The sequence below is a fragment of the Manis pentadactyla genome, chromosome 4, assembly GCF_030020395.1.
Source record: "Manis pentadactyla isolate mManPen7 chromosome 4, mManPen7.hap1, whole genome shotgun sequence".
NCBI lineage: Eukaryota > Metazoa > Chordata > Mammalia > Pholidota > Manidae > Manis > Manis pentadactyla.
The window spans coordinates 154,969,014-154,991,701 of record NC_080022.1 but is presented as its reverse complement, the minus strand read 5'-3'; the positions used below and the strand labels follow the sequence as shown (position 1 = coordinate 154,991,701).

At 38.0% G+C, this 22,688-nt stretch overlaps 1 protein-coding gene across 4 annotated transcripts in view; it reads right to left on the bottom strand.

Annotated features, from left to right (window-relative positions):
* The window catches only part of LOC130683540 (protein phosphatase 1D-like), a 223,398-nt gene that overhangs the window by 78,203 nt on the left and 122,507 nt on the right, over positions 1 to 22,688 (bottom strand). The window lies entirely within an intron of this gene.

Below are 22,688 nucleotides of genomic sequence, written 5' to 3'. Positions count from 1 at the left end.
ATTACGATTAGCATATAGTATAGTGCGTGGGGGATACGGGGAGGGCTGTGCAACACAGAGAAGACAAGTAGTGATTTTACAGCATCTTACTACGCAGATGGACAGTGACTGTGAAGGGGTCTGTTCGGGGGACTTGGTGAAGGGGAGAGCCTAGTAAACATAATGTTCTTCATGTAATTGTAGATAAATGATACCAAAATACAAAAAATTAAAAAAGAAACTTGCTAAAGCAAACTAAAACATTAAGTGGCAGAGACCCCAAATATTAATTAAATTCACTGTCATTAAAAATTCTGAAATACTCTGTAATAGTAAACAGTGCACAACACAAAGTTTAAGATAACAGAGTGTAAAAACTGATACATTCTCCCCACCAAAATGCCACCAAAAGGACATAATATAAATATTAGAAAAAGTCCATAGCATTTATGAAACACAGAGAAAGGTCACAAGCACATCTGAGGAATTCCTGGAATTTTAAATAAATGGAATTACAGTAAGGGAAAAACCAGAATGCAAAGCTTGTTTTCATAAGCAAAAAATGAGTCATTGAAGAAAGCAGTGTATCAGTTTTCCCTGTTAACAGAGTCCCAGAAAAGCTCAAAATCAGAGGTAGTGGCCAAAGCTGAAGCAAGAATGGACAGAAGAAGCTTGGCACATAGTTTACCACTGCAGGAGTTAGGAGAGTGCCTAAGTGATCTGAAAAGAAAAAAGTAAAACATTTTAGTTCCTAAGCTGCCGGAGCTATAATACCTCCCTTTTTAGGAAAGTGATGCATCTATTGATAGAGACAACAGGGTAAGGGAGGATAAGGGAGAAGGAAGCGGGCCTGAAATACTGGGTGGGATGCCATACAACTTCCACAGACTCAAGGCTGCTTTAGTACATTCAGACTAAATATTTCAATATTATATATGTAGAAAAGACATCTCTTGAACTCTACAGTGCATCTCCCCATCCTATCCCACAGAGAGAACCTACCCTAGAAAGGGCCCTGTCATCCACAGCAGAGGGCGGCCTGCAGTGTATCAAATTATGACTTTCAAAATTGCTGAGGGAAACCAGAACAGCTACCAATACTGATGAAGCTAGAAATTCATACACATATACATATGTAAAACCACCTACAACAGTACCAGACACACTGTAAGTGCTCAATGATAGTTTTTGTTATGACCATAATTTAAGAAAAGCAAACAGCCTGACACTCACCAAGAGAAATATGAAGAGAGAAAAACAGCCCCCAAGAAAATATCTCTGGAAAACTCAGAATGTGTACATAACTGACACTGATAAGGTTATTGGATTATATAAAATATCAATTCTATTCCTGTAAGCCAGCAACAAAATTATAAAATGTAACTTTTTATTGGAATATAGTTGATGTACAAAATATATTGGTTTCAGATACATACAAAAAGTAGCTTTTTTAAAAAAGTTACCACTCGCAAAAGCAACAAAAGGTATAATGTATCTGGGAACAATGCTAAGAAATCTGTAACAGGACCTTTCTAGAAAAGTTGTAAACGAGTGGACCAACAGAACAGAACAGAACAGTGAGTAGACTCATGCATATTTAGACACCTGATATGTGAACAGTGGAGAAAGAAAAGACGTTCAATAAATGGATAGACATTCAGTTGGGACAACATAGGGGTTGAAAAAAAGCACACACAACTTTGGGTCACTCATGCCAAACACAAAAAAGTCAGTAACAGGTACATTAAAGACCTAACATGACAAGAAAAGCTAAAATGCTTGGGAAAAATACAGGAAGGTACCCAATTCATGATCTCATGTTCGGGAAGGATTTCCTAAAGACCAAGAATTGACCGGCCATACAAAGAAAATAATGTGAAGTTTTACTACCATCAAAATTAAGGGTTTCTGTTCAACTAAAGATACCATTACTAGAATGAAAAGACAACAAATGGAATGGAAGAAGATATATTTGTTATATATATGTATATACATGCCAAGGAAATGGTATCAAGACTATACACAATGCTCCTAGAAATCAAATCAGTAAGACAGACTGCCCAATAGAAAAATAGGAAAAAGGCCTAAATAGGCCTTTTACAGAAGAGGAAATTCAAATAGCCAAAAAACATACAAAGGTGTTTGGTTTCTTTAATCAACAGGAAATACAAATTAAAAAACACAATGAGATATTACTACATAATTATCAGGTTGCATTAAGCGTATATAAGGTGGACCAACAAGCTCTATGCTCTATCACTGACTACTGAGTATAAACTGGTACAACCACTACAGGAAACATCTAGGCATTATATGTTTACATCTTTTTTTGTTGTTGTTGTTATCATTAATCTACAATTACATGAAGAACATTATGTTTACTAGGCTCACCCCTCACCAAGTCTAGGCATTATATATTAAAGGTGAGGATATGTACAGTCGTTAACTTTTCACTACCCCTAGGTATATAACATAAATTAATATACATGAACACAGAATACATATGAGCATTCATAGCAGCATTGTTCATATGGGCTAAAAACAAGCAACCACCACCCAAATGTCCAACATGATGAAAGATTATATCACATGTAATGAGTAAGGATCTCACAAGATGCATGAGATAAAAGAATACATACAACATGATTTTCTTCAAAAACAAACTATCATGTCTACAGGTAAGTGGTAAAACTATTAAGTAAAATAAGTAAGTCACTACAGAACTATCATCACGAAAGTCAGGATAGTGGTTACCCCCTGTAGGAAGACAGAATGTGAATCAGAACAACATACAGGGGCTCCCCTGGAGTGCATTTTATAATTATTAATTGAAGTGTATATTTATGTTTTATGGCCTTTTCTATATGTATGCTAAGTTATATTTCACAATTTTTCAAAGTTAAAACAAAAAAAAAGAAGAAAGCATAAATTTTGCAGGCACAGGTCACTGAAGACAGCTCCCTAGCCCATCCAATTTTCTACTTCAGTTACAGACATCATTCGTAGAAGCTCTAGAGTATGTTGTATGCTTATTTAGCCAATTTAGTTATTTTATTCGGGGATAACTACAGCACTTGCTAAAACTTTTTCTTTTTTCTTTTTAAATAAGCTAAAGTAGACTCTGTTGTCCACAGCAAAGAATCTTTATTATCACAATGAGGTGAATCTGAGAAAGGTTCTTAAATTCATTCAGGAAATGTACACAGTATGTAAGTAATCCAGCTACTTGCAAAAGAACCTAAAACAAAGTGGCAAGGAAGAAAAAGAGCTGAAACTAAAAGGATATTCAAACACAAAATACTATTTAAATCACATTTTTTATCAGAAGCACTAGTATGTACAAAAAGACCTAAAAATACTGAATAACCCATGCTTTTTCCATTCCTTTTGAAATATCACCTTTACGATATGCTACATTTTGCCTCAGATGTACGTCTGGACTCATCTACTATTTATAACAATTTTTGATAATTGGAAGTTTAAGTTACCCCTCCAATTATTCTTCTTTTTCTATATTCTCTTAAGTATTTTTTCACATGAACTTTAAGAAACTCATGAAATTAAAAAACAAACCCTCTTGAGGTTCTGATTGAAAGTGCAGTAAATTTACATACTACGGAATCGACATCTTCCTAATTTGTCTTCCTTAATCGAATTAGTCTTATTTTCTAATTTACATTTTAATCTTTCAATTTTTGAGAAAGGACTTAAAAGCAAATGGCTTAAAACTAGGAACATATTAAAAAGAAAGTATCAGTATATGAACTCTGACTTAAGGAAGGTGTTTTTAAAGAAAATATGCATGGCTAATTATCAGGGAAACACAAATTAAGACCACAATGAGATATCACCTCACCCCAGTTAGGATGACCAACATAGAAAAGAATAGGAACAACAAATGCTGGTGAGGATGCGGAGAAAGGGGAACCCTCCTACACTGCTGATGGGAATGTAAACTAGCTCAACCACTGTGGAAAGCAGTATGGAAGTCCCTCAAAAAACTAAAAATAGAAATACCATTTGACCCAGGAATTCCACTCCTAGGAATTTACCCTAAGAATGCAGCAGCCCAGTTTGAAAAAGACATACGCACCCCTTTGTTTATTGCAGCACTATTTACAATAGCCAAGAAATGGAAGCAACCTAAGGGTCCATCAGTAGATGAATGAATAAAGAAGATGTGGTACATACAACGGAAAATTATTCAGCCATAAGAAGAAAACAAATCCTACCAATTGCAACAACATGGATGGAGCTAGAGGGTATTATGCTCAGTGAAATAAGCCAGGCAGAGAAAGACAAGTACCAAATGATTTCACTCATCTGTGGAGCATAAGAACAAAGCAAAAACTGAAGGAACAAAACAGCAGCAGACTCACAGAATCCAAGAATGGACTAACAGTTGCCAAAGAGAAAGGGACTGGAGGGGGTGGGTGGGAAGGGAGGGAGAAGGGGAATAAGGGGCATTATGATTAGCACACATAATGTAGCGTGTGGCACGGGGAAGGCAGTATAGCATAGAGAAGACAAGTAGTGATTCTATAGCATCTTACTATGCTGATGGACAGTGACTGTAAGGGGTATGTGGTGGGGACTTGATAATGGGGGGAATCTAGTAACTACAATGTTGCTCATATAATTGTATATCAATAACAAAATAAAAAATATGTATATGCATGAATCATTAAGACAAAGACTTATAAATTTTATAACAAAAACTAAAATTTCTGAATGAAGTAAAACTACTATAAATATAAAAAGCATATGCTCTTTGAAAGAAACTTAAAACTTAGCATACTTATGTACTTAGCATTACTAATTAATATATACTGACTCATCTAACTCTCAGGAGAGGTAGGTACTATCATTATCTCTATTTTTAAGATACTTTGGCACAAAGAGGTTTTACCCAAGGCCAGAGAGCTAATAAACAGAGAAGCTGGGATTCAAACCCAGGCAATACAAAGGACTTCTAATCACTATACTAGGAGTTCTTACAGAATTTTAATGTCAAAGTAGTATGGACATATAAATGCCTTCAGGAAAACAATTTGAAAACACTTACCAACAACCGTCAAAAGATAAACATTCTTTAACCAAATAATTCATCCTCATTGATTTTTTTTTTTTCTGAAAAATCCAAATGAAGAAAAAACCTATCTTGTTTTCACTTCAGCCCTTATTTTATAGTGTTAAATACAGTGCACACTTGTGCAGAACCCATTTCCCCCTGTAGTACTAGCATCCGGATCACGTTCTGGAGTACACAGCTTCCACTGCAAGCAGTCTTCAGTGGAACTAAAAAACTTGCTTGCTCCCGGCATTGGAGTAAGCAAATGACCTAAACTAGATTAGATTCTTTCAGAACATCTACATCATAAGACAGGAAGGCATGAAGCCAGAAAACTGCTAGAGCTCTTGGGATGTTGATCGATCCCAGAGACTAACACCTTTCAATAAGTGTCCACTAGCTCCTATCACCTAGAGCCCCAGAGGTACCCTAGTTCTGTCCATTTTGAGACCTGCTTTAGTCTTTAGGTTTGATTCTGTGAACTACCTAATGTCCTTCAATAAATTCCCATGTTTTCTCTCCTTAATGTGGACTGAGTTTGCGTTACGTTCAAAAAACTGTAATACAAAAACTGAACTACAGAGTAAGTTACAGACAACTTACCCTCAGACAAATGTCAGTTAAGGAACCAACAAAGGCTTAAAGGATCAAGACTCTCATTTATGTTCCAGATGGTAACCAAATAGCCCATAATTTACAGTAGTAAGATAGGGCTGAATTTAAAAGAACGGCACACATAGTCTGTAGTCAGCACACTAGGTTAGCACTGTGGTCAAAAATCTTTTCTGGGTCAGCTAATATAGAGACCCAACTCTGGTCTAAGATGACATATGACTCTAAGAAACCACAAATAATGTGATGTGACTGATTGATATGACTATAGGTTGAATTGTGCCCCTCCAAAAAAGGTATGTTGAAATTCTAACATCAAGTAACTCAGAAAATGACCTTATTTGGAAATAGGGTCTTTACAGAGGTCACTCAGTTAAAATAAGGTCAATAGGGTGGGCCCTAACCCAATAGGATTGGGTTCTAATAAAAAGGGGAAATTTGGACAAATAGACAGAAGGAAGATGATGTGAAGACACACTGGGAAAAGATGGCGATGTGACTGAAGTGATGCATTTACAAGCCAGGGATGGCCAGTAAACACCAGAAGCTCAACGAGACAAGGAAGGATTCTGCCTTAGAGGTTAAAGAGTACAGAGAGAGCATGGCCCTGCCAACACCTTGATGTTGGACTTGTGGCCACCAGAACTGAGAGGAAATAAATTTCTCGTTTGAAGTCAACCAATGTTTTGGAAATTTGCTAAAGCAGATGTAGAAAATGAACACATAAGGAATATAGTCAAAATATTGTAACAACTTGGTATGGTGATAGCTGGTACCTAGAATTATCATGTATATAAATGTTGAATCACTGTGTTGTACACCTGAAACTAATGTAATACTGTGTGTCAACTACCCTTCAATAAAAAATAATTATCTAAAAAAAAAGAAAATGAACACAATGACATAAAGGAAACAATTCAAACATTTGGGGATATGGACCTTACATTAAATCTACTATAGGAATATGTTTCCCATTTACCCACCACAAGAAAGGATCAGAAGACTAACTTTAATGCTTAAGGAAGCAATTAGAAAAACAACAAAATCTTTCAAATACATCTTATTGACTCTTCTCTCTAGGCAAGGAATACTAATGAAAGAGGCTGTAACTAAAATGAGTTCCCTGCTCTCTGTGGGGTTGGGAGAACCCTGAGATCAGGTAAGAGCATTTATTACCAAAGCAAAGTTGGTAGGGTTACCTAACTGACAACAGAGCAGAAGAAAAACTGGATCTCCATGATAGTCATCCACAGGACTTATTTGACTCAAAAAATCAAAGACAAGAAACAAACAAAAAAATCTTCCAAGTTTAGTGAAAGGAGATGTTAACCTTCTTCAAAGTGCTATGTCCCCATTTTCACATGTAGCTGTACACCAAGGAAAGAGAAATACCCACAACATTGAGTAATTACTGAATGATGGCTATAAGGTAATAATTCTGGGGCTACAGAACCTAACCACAGTTCATTGGTTCACAGCTAAGGCTCATGGAGATGAAATACTAAACAGGAATTTGAATCCACTCTATCTTGGACCCAATGGAATCCCAAACCTATCCCAAAGCTAGGTTAGTCCCTGAATAACCACAGTACTGAATAACTTCCCTTCACAGCTCTTGACAGGTCAGGAAGCCTATTTTGGTAGAAAAGGACTAGTTCAAGACTTTGGAGAACTCCACCAATGATACTCTCCTCCAAGAAAATGAAAAGCTTCATCACATCTCAAAAAATCACAAACACTCATGTCACCATTACAACACGAAAGCAGCAGTGATCCTACATATTGCATTCTATAGTTTGAGCATTGCAAAAGTCTGAAAGCTCTTCAAAAAATGACAGTGGATTATAATCAAATGGTGATGCTAAATGCAGCTGCTGTTTCTGATTTATTCTCTTTACTTAAACAAATAAAGCACTGCCTTGGCTATCTGGGATGCATCCAGCAGCAGGACACTTATGAAATTTGCTTACATTCCTGGGGACACCCAGTTTTCTGATCTTTCTGAAACCTGATTCTTCAACTTTACTTTTTCTTTGTTGCGGGACTAAATCAAAGAGTTTCTTTTTCTTGAACCAATAGACAGTAAACTGCCAACAAGATATCCCATCACTTCCAAACACCATTATAGAATCTAATTCCTACAAGCAAGGGCATTCTCGTACATAACCACAGTTAACCATCAAAATCAGGAAATTAACACTGATACCATACTACCATCTAACCCATCAATCTCAAATTTCATAAATTATTCTGTAATTATAATAAAAGGATAAAATTTAAGATCCCTTATATATTACATATCACATCTCTTTAGTCTCTCAATCTGGAACAATTCCTCATTGTTTCCTTCATGCGTTTTAGAAGCACTACCAGGCCAATAATTTCAAGAACACCCCTCAGTTTGGGTTTGTTTCAAGTTCCTCATGCTTGTATTCAAATTACGCATTTTTGGAAGGAATATCTCAAAGTGTTAAATATAATCTCATTGCAGACAGTATACAATTTCAATCTGCCCCATAAAAAGTTATGTTACCTTTGATCACTTGATTATGGTGGTGTCTATTAGTATTCTTCACTATAGGCTTTTTCCTTTTGTAAATAATAAGCATTACATAGGGAGATAAACTGAAACAATGTAAATACGCTTGTAATGGGTTAAATGGTGTCTCCCCCAATAAGAGTCATGTTCACCCAGAACCTGTGAATGTGACCTTATTCGGGAAAAGGGTCTTTGCAGACGTAATTAGGTTAAAGATGTTAAGAAGAGTTCAACCTGGATTAGAGTAGGCCCTAAATCCAAAGACAAGTGTCCTTAGAAGAGAAGACACCGGGGAGATCATAGAAAAGACACTGGAGGCTGACTGATGCATTTACAAGTCAAGAAATGCCAAAGATTCCTGGCAGCCACTAGGAAGTAGAAGGAAGCATGAAACAGATTCTCCCTCAGAGTCTCCAAAAAGGAATCAACTCTGCTAACACCTTGATTTCAGACTTCTGGCCTCCAAAACAAGGAGAGAATAAATTTCTGTTATGTTAAGTCACCCAATTTGTGTTAATTTGTTAGAGCATATCTGGGAACATAATATAATTCAGTTCCTCAAATTTTCACCCACTAGTTTCAGCAATCATCGATGTTTTTTGGTTGAATCAATTATTATGGTTATCAAATGTGACTTTGTAGTTCAATCATTCTTTCTACATTTACTAGTGGACTTCACTGTAAAGAAAAGCCTTACATCACCTTTATTCATAATAGCCAAAACCTGCAGACAACCCAAATGTCCATCAACAGATGAGTGGATAAATGAGATACAAGCAATAGGATATTACTCAAATCTTGAAAAGGAAGAAAATTCTGATACATGTTACAATATGGATGAAACTTAAAGGCATTTTTCTAAGTGAAAGCATACAAAGGAGTAAATCTTGTACCATTCCAATTATATTAGGTACCTAATAGTAGGCAAATTCATAGCAACACTAAGTAAAATCAAGGTTACCAGGAGCTGGGGAAGACAGTAATGGGGAATTATTGTTTAATGGGTACAGAGTTTCTGTTTGGGATGATGAACAAGTTCTGAAAATGGATAGAGGCACAATACTGTGAATTGTACACTTAAAACTCCCTAAGGGTAAATCTTATTTGTATTTTACCAGTTTTTAAAACTGGGAAAAAAAATCTAATTAGAAAACAGGTAAGAAAGCTAATTTAACATAAAGCCTTAAGAAAAGGCTTAAGAAAGCCACAAGAATTCAACTAAATTAGCAGTTGCTTTCCACAATAAATTGATCAGCCCTTAGAGAATAATTATAAGATGTGTAAGGCAGTATCTTTGTCCCCAAAGACTTCTCAAGTTTAGCTGCAAGGCAGACAAAATATAATGGTTATCTCATATTGGTCTGTGTGATCTTTATAGGGATTTCACAAGACCAAAAGTATTTTCGTAATAATTCTAATAATTTGCCCTTTTCACTTTGTTAACATTTGCACTGATGGTTCAAAAGCAATGGTTAGTAGAATTGCTGGAGCGTTAGGAATCAAGGCAGTGGCACCAAAATGAACTAGTAGTCACTGTATTCTTCATAGCCACTCAGAGTCAAAAAAACAGAAAAAGGTAAACTAGTTTCACTTAAGAATGTCCTTGATCATGCAATAACAATTAATTCACATATTTTTAATATTCTGTATGACAAAAAAGTAAGTATACACAACAGGCTTCTCTTCGCATACTATGGCGGTCCAGAGAAAAAGTACTTGTGGTTGTATCAGTTATGAAATGAACAAACTACATTTTTCATGGACCACCATTTTCACTTTTTTTTTTTTTTAACTGGGGCTTAAAAAGTCCCATTTTGGAAAATATGCATCCACTACAATGAACTAGACAGTTTCCCAATCTAAAGACTCTCTGATGAGATCAGTGATATTAACAAATGTGTTTTGATACTGTATAATAAAGTGCATCAATATTTGAAATTTCTGCATCACTCAGTGAACCATTATTTTCCAAATGACTAATACGCCATGTCACAAAATCACACATGGTTAAAAGATTCATTCAAAGTGCAAGAGAGACCAACAGATCTTAATGTAAAAATACAAAAAGTTTATTGATAAGGTTTCAGATTCCAGTTTGACTAACCTTTAAGAAACTTTTGGTGTAGAATACCCACAATTATCTGAAAAGACTAATAAACCATTCCACCGTTTTCCTACTACGTGTATGTGTGAGGCTGCCTTTTCTTTACATACTTCAACCAGACAACATAGCACAACAGACAGAATGCAGAAGCAGATAGAGACTATTTATTTCAGTATTTATTTTGGAAAAATGTCATTTTTCATTTTAAAATAGATTAACATATAATAAGTTTATATTTTAATGTATTATAATTTTTGTAATTTCTCATATAGTAAATATATGTGTAGAAATAGAAACAAAAGCTTTTTGGGGTCCTCAATCACTTAAGAGTACAAAAGGTTCTGAGGGTAGAAAGTATGAGAACCACTGTTGTCACCCAATGAGCACTACAAAAGTAGAAACACAGGATACTTAATGCTAAAATGAACAAAATTCCCCACAGAAGAAAACATACTGTCTTAGAGCCTGAAGAGTATATTCTTCAGCTCTTTTTTAAGTTGAGAGGGGGAAATTAAAAAAACTGGGATGTTTCCACGTGCCCTGGGAAAAAGGTGAATAGCCTAATGTGACACAAATGTGAATAACAGATAAAACTGAATAGGGACTCGTAAGTTAGACTGGGAAGGACTTGGTGTGTAAATTACAAACTGCAGTTTACTTTACAGAAAATGAGGAGCTAACCATGAATTTGGGACTCAAGTACAATTTTTAAAAAGAAACCTTATTATATATATTTTAGAATAAATAACACACATTCACATTTAACAGAATAGTCCCTGCTTTATTAAAAATGTTCAAGTAACAGGGTTTATACTTGATCATTTTAGTTCAAACATATGGCAAATACACGTTGCTCCATCTGAACTACAAAATAAACAGGACTCTAACTATTCTTTGTGTCTAATCAGCCTCTATCTTGTTGTCTGGCTGTTCACTCCCAGTCGCCCTGCAGGCAATGAAACTACATATTTCTGGAATATACTGCAGTGCTTTCAGTTCTGCTCCGCCTACACAAAAACAAAACAAATCAATTATAGGGGCCACGGGATTGGATAAGAAACGCCTCCCACAGGCGGACTGGTTCTCTGAGTCAATCAAATAATTCTTGGCAGAAAGCCAGGCAAATAGAAAACAGGCTTTTAAAGAAGCTGGTCTTCAATTCTTTGACAATATCTTTTTTAAATGTTCTGTATTTAACCAGTCTTGACAGTCTTCTCTATGTTCTCTCTCCCTTTGCTGAAAATAAAGCACCATTATACTACCATTAAGAGAATTTCTTTAATGACAGATTACCTTTTCTCTAAGAAAGATTCGTGCCATTCATTTCATAGCGATGACAAGCAACTACAACTCTGTATGGTAGCATGTTGGGTACAGAAACATTGGTTGCTTTAGAAAACATTAAAGCTTAGACGAAACTACATCAAATTTTTAGAAATAAAGGTCTCTATTTCCTTTTACCGTATCAGTTATTCCTTATGTCTTGCAACTTTGACCGGCAGTTACAAATTCTAAATACTTTTAAGTAGGAAATGTTGAGAACTATCTGACAGCAATTAGCTACGGCAACTACCTCCAAAAAAAGTGTAATTTTAAAACGCCCTAAAAACATTTAAAACATACCCCTAACATGGGGCCAATTTAAAGAGGTAACAACGCATTCCGCGCATTTATTTTCCATAAGCATTTCAAGCATAAAGATCCTAAAAACATTTTATAATCACCAGAACCCAATTCCTTCCCAAGCATTAAGTCGCTGGACGATTACATTTTACCTTTCTAAATAAGCTTACAGTTTTCTCCAACTACCAGCCTCCTGAGCTCATTCTGGAGCACTGACACCACCGTAGGAGGCAATCGACAGAGACAAATTCTTAAAAAGCAAAAGTATGACAAGATTCTATGGAAACACTGCAAGTTGTACCATCTCCCGCTTCCTTCGCGTGGCGGATAGTAATTAAGTCTTCAATACACCTTTTGGCCAAACTCTGGCGCCAGGTTTCAAACATGTTTCGCGGGTTGCCAGCAAAGCGATGCCGCCAAGGGAGAAGACTGTTTCCCATTGATCCTTTGTGGATAGAAATAAAGCGAAGAGCAGTTGCAGGGAGACAGCGATCCTGAATTCCTAAGGAACTTCTGTATGCCCAGACCTGCACCCCGGAAAGCACTGTGAGCCCGAGAAGTCTTCACTCCCACCCGTGTACACTTTGATAGGGCTCTCGGTGCCGGGGGGCCCACGCGGTGCTGATGCTATAAAAGCCCTCAACTGACTGACAAAGAGGCGGGCGCCAAACAAGCCAGGGAACTTACTTACCCAGTTTCTTCCACATGGCGAGGTGACAAGCGAGAAAGCCTTTGCGGATGGCAGCGCAAACCTTCGCCGGCTCGGACGAGGTGAACCCCTTCTGCTTCTTGATGAAACCGCACAAGTGCTTCCGGGCAAACTGTGCCGCCTCTCGCCCGCCGTGCCCGTCGCACACGGCGAAAAACGCCACCGAGGAACGGCGGCCGGGAGCTGGCGAGGGCCCGGAGTCCGGGGGCGGGGCGCGAGTTTCTCGGGCTGCCACCGCGGGGCCTTTCCCCAGGACTTCGCTGGCGGCAGCCGGCGGTGACAGCTGCGGAGGCGACGGCTGAGAGAGCGACCGCCGCGGCGAGGGCTTTTCTTCAGCCGTCGGCTCGGGCTCCACCACAATTTGTGTCACGTCCTCCATGTACTTCCTCCCGCCCTGGTCAGAGAAGACGCTCACTCCCAGCGAGTACAGCCCCGCCATGGCCGGCTGGCCGGGATGCCGCCGGTCCCACGCAGCCCGCCGAACCCAGCGGCGGGAGACACACTCGGTGCTCGCCGGCCAACTTCGCAGACGCCGAGGCGGGGGAGGGGGCAGAACCGGGGGGGGGGCGCGCGCGCGATATCGGTACTTGTCCGCGAGAGCTGGGCCGGAGCGCCGGGACGAGAGCAGCCGAGCAGCTGTGCCTGCACAGCGCGCCTCCCCGCCCGTCCGTGCCCCCTCCGCCCCCACCGCGCGCTCCTCCCTGCAACGGCCGCACTTTTTCTTCGCGGCGCGGGCGCTGATCTCGTGCGCAGGCCGCGCGAAACCCGGTTCGCTTACTCTAGCAGTGAGGGTTTTAGCCCTTGGGTTTTCTACGGACGCTGAGCCCTTTTCAAGCAACTTGGTGTGTCACTTTTTGGCTCAGTCCCAGGGATCGTAATGCCGCCTACTGCACTTGCGCTCCGCTGCGCCTGGCAGGGAAAGCCGTTGAACGCTCGAGCCTCCCACAAGGGTGGACAAACTGGGGGAAAGACCTGCCGGTCCTAACTGAAATGGCGGGAAAAAAACCCTCACTTTGAAAGGTGAATTGGAAAAAGCGTGGCACTCGAGCTGGATTCGGGTGGGACGTGTCCGACTGGGAGTTGAGTGAGGGAATCCAGTTAAGAAACCTTGGGAAATTTCCACCATCAGCTGCACTGCACAGTCTCGTTTCACACAACTAGGTGTGTAGGAGACTTAAAAGGATTATATTTCAATTAGTTTTTAAACAGCTCCGCTATTGTCAAGCGTAATACTTTAAGTGACGAGCCCTGGGTACAGCAGTTTGTTTACCCCTTTGGCAGCACCACTTGAAAATAGCTTACAAAAACTGACAGTCGCTCCAGTGCTCTTAACAATTTGGGTATCTTTCTTTTCCCCTCAGGTTACAATCTAAGCGCTAAAACCTTGCACAGATTTCCATAATTAAAGTAAGCATTAGAGTGGGCAGGTTAGTATGTTCTTAGCAGCAAACGTTCAATCAGTTTAAAGTTAACTAGTTTTTGGCAGCGTCACCATCAATTCTGACCATAAAAGTCTTCCAAGATTTTCAAGTGGAATAATACTAGTACAGAAATGGGAATGGCAAAAATGTTCACACAAGCAACTGACACGAAAAATACAATTAGAAAAAAACCCTTAAACCAGTAAAAATACAAATAAGCAAAAAGCTTTAAATGTAAAAAATATGAATAGATATATTAAATTAGAAATGTAGGCAAGGTATCCTCTACACCAAAATGCACTAGACCAGCTGGTCCCAGGGTAAAAATACTTGGAAAAAAAAATTCCAGCTTATTTTGAAGGGTGATCATAATCTTGTTATAAAAACCTAACAACACTAGAAGGAAATCTATAAACCATATTTTATAACTATAAATGCAAAAATGCTAAATGAATTATTAACACATAATCCAGTTACCTCTCTATACCACAAGACCTGCAAGAGAGAAGAGTTTGTGAAGCTCTATATTATTCATCTTAAACAGTTTACCCATCTCCCCTCCCTACCTAAAGATTACAAAAAGACAATTTCATCATACTTTATAATCTTTTCCACTCAGTCTCAACCAATTGCCTCCAGGTCATCCACCATTATCACCCTGATTAGCATCTCTATGCTACTCTCCACTTCTATTAACCTGATTCTTTATTCCTCTCACCAACCATCCTCATCATTTCACTCCACACTTCAGATTTCAACATCTGTTATCAGCCATTTCCCTTTATTCTTTAAATGTTCCCATCAACTTCCTGTTCCAACTGAAAACTTGTTTATCAGCTAGCAAAACTTTTCAAGTGTAGATTATTAGATTATTTTTCCTTCCACAGGTATTCTTATCTCCTCATGTTGCCTCCAAATCATTTCTCTTCCTCCTTCAAAAACCCTAGCTCTTTTAAATTTAATGCCTACTGCTACTACACCAAGATGCTGTCACCTACTGATCCCTAGTAACTAACTTCCCCCTTCATTTTTTCATGGCTCACTGCCTTTCTTTCCTCCACTATTCTTGTCACTTCTCAGCCACATTATTTTTCAAAATGTTATCCATATTTTTCATCCAACTCCTTCACTTCTCAGTTCCTCATCCTCCTCTTCACGGTGAGGTGGACTTGCTACAAATGTCCATCCCTCCATTTGTGTTCTAGATAATCTCTCCTCTCTCCTTGAGAGCTTTGCTCCATTGATTATCCTTTCTCGCTCCTACCTCATTGATTTCTCCTTTTCTACTGGATCATTTCCATCTGTGTGCCACCAGTTCTGGTTCCTATTTTTGAAAGGGTATCTTGCCGCGACCCTTCTCAGCCCAGAATGACTCAGGAGACACTGGCCCACATAAGAGATTTTATTATCTGAATGAGAAAATGGCTGCCCCCAGAGACAGGGAGCAGCAGCTAGTGGGTGAGGAAGCGCGTTTTTAATGAGTAGGGGTACGGTGTGGTCTGCGTTGGTGATTGGATCTTAAGGGGTGGAGGTATTAGCGTGCCAGAATTTGCCTTCAATTTTAACAACAAAAAAACTGCCTTGAACCTTTATATCACCCCATTTCTCTGCTCTCCACAGGAAAAAATTTGAAGTTGCCCCTATCTAGATTCTACTTCCAATTTCTACTTGACAATTTCTCTTTAGCCCATTCTAGTCAAGCAGCCATTCCCATCATTCTATAAGACTGTTCTTATGGCATAAACAAACCTCTGTTTCCAAAGCTAGTGATGACTTTACCGTTCTTACTACTGTGTGTTCCAACTGAAGCAGCAAGTGGAACCACTGTTACCTTCTTGAAACTTAGTAGCAGGTCAAAGCACTGCTTTCTTCTTGAAATGTTCTTCTCTTGGTTTGAGAGTCCACACTTCCCTGGTTTTCTTCCAAACTGGTTGACTGACCGCTCTTCATTTTCATTTGCTGATATCCTCCCAGCTAGACCTTACTTAGATTGTTGGGAGTGCCCAGGGCTTGTCATGGGCTCTTTTCTCTTCCTATGCATTCTCCTAGGTAACACCATTAGGTCCATAGCTCTAAAAATTATGTGCTGATGACTCCCAAGTTTGTATCTCCAGTCCTGAGATATTTATATATCTAGACCCTGAATCGCAGACCCAATATGCAACTGTACACTGAACAGTTCCAAAGAGATGTCTAATAGGCATTTCATCTTAACATGGCCACAGCAAACTTTTGCTTTCTTCTCCATATTTCCTCCTCCATCACTCTTACCTGTATCAGTAAGCTTCACCAGGAACCACACTGTTCAAGCCAAGAAACATAGGAACTCTGTTCCCCTCTTACCTTCTACTCCCCTGTCCCCACTAAGCCTTCTAATTCATCAGCAAATCATTTTGACTACATCTTCAGAAGCAATACTTAATCCATCACTTCTATTGTCTCTACCTCTGCCATCCCAGTTCAAGCCACTATTACCTCTCACTAGGACCAGTACTTTAATCTCCTCACAAGACTACTTTCTTTCATTCTTGGCCCTCTGTAATCCTTTTTCCACTACTATTGGGAGCTTTCACAACTGCAAATCAGATCAAATCATTCCCCTACTCGGTACACTCCATGACTTCCCATCACATTTAAAATAATATGCAAACTCCTTACAAAGGTCTACATGATCTATTTGGTCCCTAAATGTTTGTCTAACATTTCATAACAGTTTCCCCCTTCCCCACTACCCTCCATCCTCACTGGCCTTCTTTTGCTCTTGGAACTGGCCAAGCTGTTAGGGACCTTAAGGCTTTTTGCATTAGCTGTGTTCTTCCACCTCTAACAGCTTTACAAGGCTGGATTAATATTGCTATTCAAATCTCACTTAAATATTAAGGGACTCTCCTGACCATCCAGTCTAAAGTAGCCACCCAATATTTCTATCATATAATTCTCTTTCAACTCTCTGCAAAGGACTTCTCACTACCCGATGTTTTTCATTTGTTTGCTTATTTACTATCTCTCTTGATCAGAAATAGGCTCCGTGAGAACATGTCTTGTTCATCCCATGAGCCTAGGACAAAAAGCTGTTATGTGAATTGATTAATTAATTTAGCAAGAAATGTGTAAAATAGCATGAAGAAAACTATGAAACTTTACTAATGGAAACAATAAATCCCTGAATAACTAGAAAACATGCTACCTTCTGAGATGAGAAACTTAATTTGTTCCGAATTTACAAATTTATTATAATTTTAATAAAAATCCCAACTAGATTATTCTTTTACTTGCCAAGTTGACTGTAAAATTTATCCAGAAAAGAGGTAAGAACAGCCAAAAATGTTATTGAAAAAGAATATTAAAATGGTTAGTTGTCCTGCTTCTTTCAGAATATTTTATAAAATTGGCAATGGCCAAATGGACCAATGGAATAGAACATAGAGTCCAGAAAGGGATCAATATATACATGTGAAGGAGATATGATGGATATGGCATTTCAAACAATTGAGGAAAGGATTTATTATTCACTAACTACTGTTCGGACACCTGGTATCCCTTTGTTGGGACAACTCCATGCTTGAGGGGAAGAAAAAGGCGAAGTCCTTAATGTTAAATAAAATGGCAGCTTTAAAATAAAATGGCAGATTCAAAAGACAAACAACAACAAATGTTGGCGAGGCTGTGGAGAAAGGGGAACCCTCCTACACTGCTGGTGGGAATGTAAATTAGTTCAACCATTGTGGAAAGCAGTATGGAGGGTCATCAAAATGCTCAAAACACACTTACCATTTGACCCAGGAATTCCACTCCTAGGAATTTACCCTAAGAATGCAGCAATCAAGTTTGAGAAAGACAGATGCACCCCTATGTTTATCGCAGCACTATTTACAATAGCTAAGAATTGGAAGCAACCTAAATGTCCATCGGTAGATGAATGGATAAAGAAGAAGTGTTAGATATACACAATGGAATACTACTCAGCCATAAGAAGAGGGCAAATCCTACCATTTGCAGCAACATGGATGGAGCTGGAGGGTATTAGGCTCAGTGAAATAAGCCAAGCAGAGAAAGAGAAATACCAAATGATTTCACTCATCTGTGGAGTATTAGAACAAAGGAAAAACTGAAGGAACGAAACAGCAGCAGAATCACAGAACCCAAGAATGGACTAACAGGTACCAAAGGGAAAGGGACTGGGGAGGATGGGTGGGTAGGGAGGGATAAGGGGGGGGAGAAGAAGAGGGGTATTAAGATTAGCATGCATGGGGGGGTGGGAGAAATGGGAGGGCTGTACAACACAGAGAAGGCAAGTACTGATTCTACAACATTTTGCTATGCTGATGGACAGTGTCTGTAAAGGGGTTTATAGGGGGGACCTGGTATAGGGGAGAGCCTAGTAAACATGATATGCTTCATGTAAGTGTAGATTAATGATAACCAAAAAAAAAAAAGAAAGAAAGAAAAGGGGGATTACTCCCTGATAGGATAAAACTAACTGTAAATCAACAATTAATTTATGCTTTGAATGTCCTTAATTTCGATCTCTTAAAGGGTGTCAGATGATCGGCTATGGAGGTACACTTTTCTGATAATATTCCTTTCTCTTAAAAAAAAAAAGAAAAGCAGTTGCTGTGTGGTGACCTCCAGTGAGTTCTACAAACAATGGTATAAAGGGCATATCAAAGTGTAGGCAAAGGATCTGTTTGTGTTTATACAGAGGATCAAAGCCTAATTCGGCTACCCAGAAAATGAACTAAGATACGATATGAAGAAGAACTTCCAACATCAGCACTCTCTGGAAGAGTCATACCAGAAGATGATCATCAAAAAACCTCAGCAAACATCCAGGTGATGCTGCAGTTGTAGCTGCATTCATCCCACTGGTTCCTGGACTTGCCATTGGAATGAAGAAGGAGATATCTAAGCTGGCCTGTGCATACAGTAAAACAACAAATTTGACTGGATCTATACTGTTGGAACTCAACCAAGAATTAGGAGAAGTGCAAGTTGTAGTGCTCCAAAATCTTACAACTACAGACTCTCTACTGTTAAAAGAACATATGGGATGTGAACAGTCCCCAAGAATGGGTTGTTTGAATTTGTCTGATATCTCTCAGACTGTTCAGTTCAGCTAGACAATATCCACCATATCATAGATAAGTTTTCACAAATTCATAGGGTGCCTAACTGGTTTACTTGCTTTCACTGGAGATGGCTGGTAATTATAGGTCGGCTTTGGTTATGTAACTGTATTCCTATTATGTTAATGTGTGTACGCAATTTAATTAGTAGTTTAAAACATATACATGCTTAAGTTACTCTACAAGAAAATATGTCAAAGAAATAATCTTCCCATGTTTTCTCCATCTGCTACTCCTATAGCTTTTCTTCTTTCTTCCTAATTACAACCCTTAAATAGAATTCGTGCCCCAAATTGAATTTACCGAGTATCATAATTCTTCCAAGTGATAAAGATACCTCAAGACAAATACTGGGCATAAAAGTCACAGGGCATAAATCTGCAAAGAAGTAAAAAGCTAACCTTTTCAAACAATATTGTCTCTCTCTCACTTACCAACTTTACATTTCCCTGTGTGGCCCCGGAAGATGACTGGTTAGCCAGAGACGGGTAAGATTCCTCAAGGGAGGAACAACCTAAGACAGGCACAGTCACAGGGGGGCCATCAGGTGAGAAATTGGGGATCAACAGAGGTGAGGCTTAGAACCTCACCCTCCCTGTTTCGAGAGAAATCTTCTGCATCTGTGGATGTTTTATTGCTCTTGTCTACCTTGGATTAATACTTAGTCTACAGGCACACACCTGATCATCTACATTTGCTCTCTTACAGCACTAAACTATGTTTTCTACCTTTATCTTGCATCTACCTACCACTTCAGCATTTTATTAAAAAATAATAATAATTATAATAATAATAATAAGGGAGAAATGTGGGATTCACATATAAATCAAGTATAAAAATCAAATGAATGTTCATATTTGACCTGATTGTTTATAGATCATAATGCGTGATCAAAACCGAAAGTGTCTGTGATGTACTGTTCACCATGAAAGAATTTATTCACTATGTAAGAATTTGCTCACCATGTAACAACTTGTTCGTTATGCTTCAGAAGATTGGAGACTGAAGAGAATTAGGATTGGGGTGGATTAATGATTGTGCATTGAGCATTGAGACCCCTATACAGAATTTTATTGTTGTTAACAACCATTTGATCAATAAATATGAGAGATGCCCTCTCAAGAAAAAATTAAAATAAAACTAAAAAATAAAAAAATAAAATGCAGGTGGATTAAAGAGCTAAATTAAGAAAAAAAATGTAAGAGTGGAAGAAGAAACAATGACATTTTCTGACCTATCAGATTTGCAAACATCTTTTAAATCTGATAATATGTAGGGCTGGAAAATGTGTAGAGACAAGCATGTTCTTTAACTATTAGTGGGAATGTAATTTGGTATTTTTACTTCAATCCATATCAACTGAAATTTAAACTACATATATACTTTCACCTAATTCCACTGCTATGAATTATCCATATGGACATCTTTGCAAAAGGTATATATATAAATAAGGACTTTTGAAGCAGCATTGCTTATCATAGTAACTGAATATTTTTTTAAATACTAGAAGAAAACATGGGGTAGAATATACTGAAAAAACCCTTTGAACTTTCTATTCTTGTATTTCATGCTTCAAATATGGTTTATGCTTAACATGTCCCCTTTTTACTTCTGAGATCAGTTAAATAGGACTAAAATTTCATGTTCTATTTTTATGGATAAAATGTGTTTTTACATTTAAGTTCATTTGGAATTATTTTGGCACAAAGTGAGTTCACATTTCTAATAGGTAAGTTTCCCAATGTCTTTTGTGAAATGATTCATTTTTTATCTATTGGATACTGATCCTTCCATTTTTGATAGAAAGTTTTTATATACCCTGAGTCTGTTTCAGGGTTAACTATTCCTATCCACTGATTTGTTGCTTTGGCACCTATATCTTGCTTTTAATTATTGAGTTCAAAATCTTCAAACATACCCTGTAAAAAGTAATCTTAGAAGTGAAACAAGAACCTCATTATTTTTGCTATTGTTTCTTTAACTGGAAAATATCAGTAAAGTCTATGAAGTAGTGGTCCATTGTTCATCTATTAAAGCCAGCCTGTGTATTTAGAACTGTGGGATCATATGTCTCAAGAGGTTAAATTCTGAAACCCTGCCTTTATTCGGACCCTGTTGTTTCTGCAACTCAGTATTTAACAAAAATAATCAGTTTAATCTGGCTGCTGTTATCACATTCATTGTGCTCAAATGTAAATTAGTAGGAGACACAAAATTACAATCACTGATGCCAGAGTCCCGAAGGTGTCAAACCTGTATGTGTTCTTAATTAGCCATAAAAATTCAATCTTTCCTGTTTTCTACAGATAACTGGTTTCAGAGTCACTCATGTGGAAAGAATATTCATACCTTTTCTCCTCAGATAGCTCTACTTATATACTTAGTGTAGCACTTTTTTCTAAAGAGATCTGGCCTACTTGTGATTTTTATTGCTTTTCCTTGATGAAAAGTTCCATTTTTCTCATTTTCTGAAAAATTAAACAATAGTTATTTGTTTAAATAATTTGGAAAAAGCATTTTTGTTTTCTTGAAGTAATTACTGTGTGCTCCAGTTTTACTCAGGAGTACTGTTTACTCTGCTTCTGTTGGAGAAAGTTTTAAGTCCCAAACACCATGCCCTTCAGCATTAGAGACAAAATCAGAGAAGGCAACCTTTAAGATAGAAACTAGTGAAATTTAAACACTGCATTTGTTTTTAGGTGCTAACAAGATAATTTTGGTTTCCGAGCTGGGGCAGTAGCAAATTGTTTTAGAACACTCACTGCCTCCTCTGTGCTGAGATAATAAGGCATAACAAGTTTTTCCCCACGTGTTCTTCCTCTATCCAGTCTGTGGAACTTGAGTGAACTTAGAAGGACCTCAGAACTTACTTTTAAAGAGGGTAAGCTTGTATTTTTAGGTGAATATTGGTCAAGCAGCAAGAACAATTAATTTACCATTGGCTTTTGACTTAATCCTTTCATTTTTTTTCCCGAAGATATTCTCTCCTCAGAAAAATCCTGAGTGTTTTTTCCCCCCAGCATGGGCTTTCACAGAAAAATCTACTCCACTTTCCAGCTGTTTAACTTGGCACAAGTTACTTAGTTCCTACCTCCTTAGCTGTAAAAAAGATAGATAGTGCATGGATGGAATATGTAATAAATAGTGTCTGCCTATAAAAAGCATTCAATAAATGTTAACTTTTATCATTGTTATTAATCATTTATTTCTATTAAGCTTCTTGATTAAATTTTCTCTGTAGTTTTACTTTTTACCTCATTCTCCTATAATTTGGCCTCCGCACTCTTTACCACCCTGAACCATCCATCCACTTCTTCCCTCCCAGTTACCAAATTCAATTCCAATTCTCTTGATCATTGACTTCTCTGCTTATTTGTAGCTTTCACCACACATAAACATATATACATACATATGTACCTTAAACATTGTGTTTTAACTTATTATATACAGTCATTTGTCAATCTTTGATGTAGGGCCAAGACCTTTTACTTTGAATATCAGTCT